Source organism: Rhinopithecus roxellana, chromosome 17 (genome assembly GCF_007565055.1).
Source record: "Rhinopithecus roxellana isolate Shanxi Qingling chromosome 17, ASM756505v1, whole genome shotgun sequence".
Taxonomy (NCBI): domain Eukaryota; kingdom Metazoa; phylum Chordata; class Mammalia; order Primates; family Cercopithecidae; genus Rhinopithecus; species Rhinopithecus roxellana.
The window spans coordinates 104,062,060-104,065,079 of NC_044565.1; positions in this window are offsets into that span (position 1 = coordinate 104,062,060).

Genomic DNA, 3,020 nt, shown 5'->3' on the forward strand with positions numbered 1-3,020 from the left:
AGCACGCACCACCACGCCCAGCTAATTTTTGTATTTTTAGTAGAGAGAGGGTTTTGCCATGTTGACCAGGATGGTCTTGATCTCCTGACCTTGTGATCTGCCTACCTCGGCCTCCCAGACTGCTGGGATTACAGGTATGAGCCACCGCACCCAGCTGAGTCTTGGTTCTTTGTTTCCCTGGCCTCACAATGCCTTGAAGAGCATTTTAAACAAAACAGACCCATGGGATCAGAATCTCTGGGCAATGGGTCCACATTGGCCTTGTTAAAGCTCCAGCATAGGCAACCAGGGTGGAGAACCACAGCTGTAGAAAAAACACAAATAAATGGCAGCTGCTGTAGTTTCTCCATCTCTCTTGCCTTTGCACTTTGCCCTTTTCCCCTGCAGCCCAGCAGACAGAGCCACTGATTTACCAAAACCCTTTGCAGACTGAATAGTAAACTTACAAAGTCAGGTGATGTATCTTAGTGGCTGTCAATCACTGCACATTAGAATTACCTGGGGGAGTTAAGGAACGATACCAATGTCCTCTTTATCCTTCCCCTTCTTCATTCAGGCCTAACGCCATTAGGGGACCATAGTGACAGGGAGGTGGGGGGAAGCTGTGGTGGGCCAGGGGAGGGTGAGGGAGACAGCTGCAGACTCAGGGAAAGCTGGATGTGGGAGCTGGAGCCTGAGCAGGGTAGGCAGGATGTCTATACAGGGGAAGGCGTGGCAGTGTAGATAAGAGATTACTTACATGCGGGCGGTTAATCAAATGAGTAAATAACCTAAGGGTAATGGAAGCCAGGTTTCTCACAATTAGAGAAGAGGGAAGAACCAAGGATCAGCTCTGTGTTGCTGGATTAGAATTGGGTTTTATCAGAGTAAACTCATGTGTAGTTAGGTATGTATGTATGCACGCACGTACACACACACACACACCCTAACTCTGTTCACTGAGACAGCCTGGGAGCAGAGATGTTCCAAAAGCAATGAGCTTACTTATCACTAAAACCTTGGCTTCTAAATACCATTTTCCACTAAGAGGAACCGAGATTCTCTGGAGAAACATCTGATTCCAGGTCTGGGATAGGAAAATACAAGACGAACCTGTGACGCCAGGTGCCGTGGTTCATGCCTGTAATCCCAACACTTTGGGAGGCCGAAGCAGGTGGATCACTTGAGGTCAGGAGTTCAAGACCAGTCTGGCCAATATGGTGAAACACTGTCTTTACTAAAAATACAAAAATTAGCCAGGTGTGGTGGTTAATCCCAACTACTTGGGAGGCTGAGGCAAGGCAATCACTTGAACCTGGGAGGCAGAGGTTGCAGTGAGCCGAGATTGCACCATAGCACTCCAACCTGTGCCACGGAGTGAGATACTGCCTCAAAAACAAAACCAAAAAAAAAAAAAAAAAAAAAAAAAAAAGCCTGAAACTCTTGGTTGTTTCAGCCCTTAAAGGATGATGAGGACATGTCAAAAGGATGCAGAAGCCAGCTCGACGGGGTTCCCAATGGCCAAATCAGGGACAAGCTGAGCATCAGAATTAATCACAATAGTAAAGGGTTGTAATCCACTGGATACAATGGGAAACCACAAGTTTACATCGATCGAAATTTTAAAATGAATATATGGAAAGTTTACATAGTTTCAAAGTACCCACTTACAAAATGCTTATTAATTATAAAGGGAGAGAAAATAGTAACTTGGCTGTGGAGAAGCCTAGCAGACACCCCTTTAATCAAGTGATCAAAGTGAACGTTGTTGGTATGGGACAAGTTGAAATCACGTGCCTCACTGGGCAGAACACAACATCACTTCTGTGACACTCCTGCCCAAAGTGTGTGATCTGAGCTTAATCATGAAAATACACCAGATAAGCCCAAATTGAGAGACAGTCTTCAAAATTAAGTATCAGGGTCACGAAAGTCAAGGAAAGTTGACTAACTGTTCTAAACTGAAAGAGACCAAAAAGACTTGAGAACTAGATCCAAGGCTTGATTCTGATCTAGATCCTCTTGCTATAGAGGACATGATAGGAACACCCAGTGAATCTCAGGAATGGGGTCTGCGGGTTGGATGGTGGCAGCGTGACCGTGCAAGCATCCTGAGTGTGGCAGATGCTTTGGAAAAGGGCAGCGTACTTGAATCTGCACAGATCACCAGGGGGTCTTCTTAAGATGCAGACTCACTGAGCCTGGGTGGGGCCTGAGGCTCATGGGACCTATCCAATCAGCTCCAGCTGTGCCCTTTCTGCTGGCCCAGGGACAATACTTGGATTAACGCGGCTCTAGTGAACCTATGAAGAGCACTTGCTATTTGCCTCCCAAACACCCATCTTCCCCTTCTTTTGATTCTAAACTCTAATTTTCCTTTGAGAACATTCTCTCCTGCCCTCTGTGCACCTGTTTTGAGTCAGATAGTCCCCAACACTCAGGCATGAAGTGTGCAACCTAGGCCTCTGCCATCCCATCCTCTGGCCACTGTGAAAGGTTCAAGGCTGGCCCTGAAACCCAGGCAGCGTCGGTGTATTCATCTGCTCTCACACTGCTATGAAGAAATACCCAAGACTGGGTAATTTATAAAGAAAAGAAGTTTAATTGACTCACAGTTCAGCATGGCTGGGGCGGTCTCAGGAAACTTAACAGTCATGGTGGGAGGCACCTCCTCACAAGGTAGCAGGAGAGAGAATGAGCTGAGCGAAGAGGGAAGCCCCTTATAAAACCATCAGATCTCAGGAGAACTCACTCTCAGAACAGCATTGGAGAAACCACCCCTATGATTCAATTATCTCCATCTGGTCCCGCCCTTGACACGTGGGGATTATTACAATTCAAGGTGAGATTTGGGGGAGGACGCAGAGCCAGACCATATCAGTCAGTGAAATGCAACTCTAACAAGCCTGGCTGAGTTAACACAGCCTCTACAGACCCCATTTATCTTCTGGAGCCTTCCTGAACTCCTAAGCCTTACAGCAGCTCAGGCCTTGCCTTCTGCCCTCTAACTCCAAAGGCCTCAAAGGCTTTTCTGACCCCCA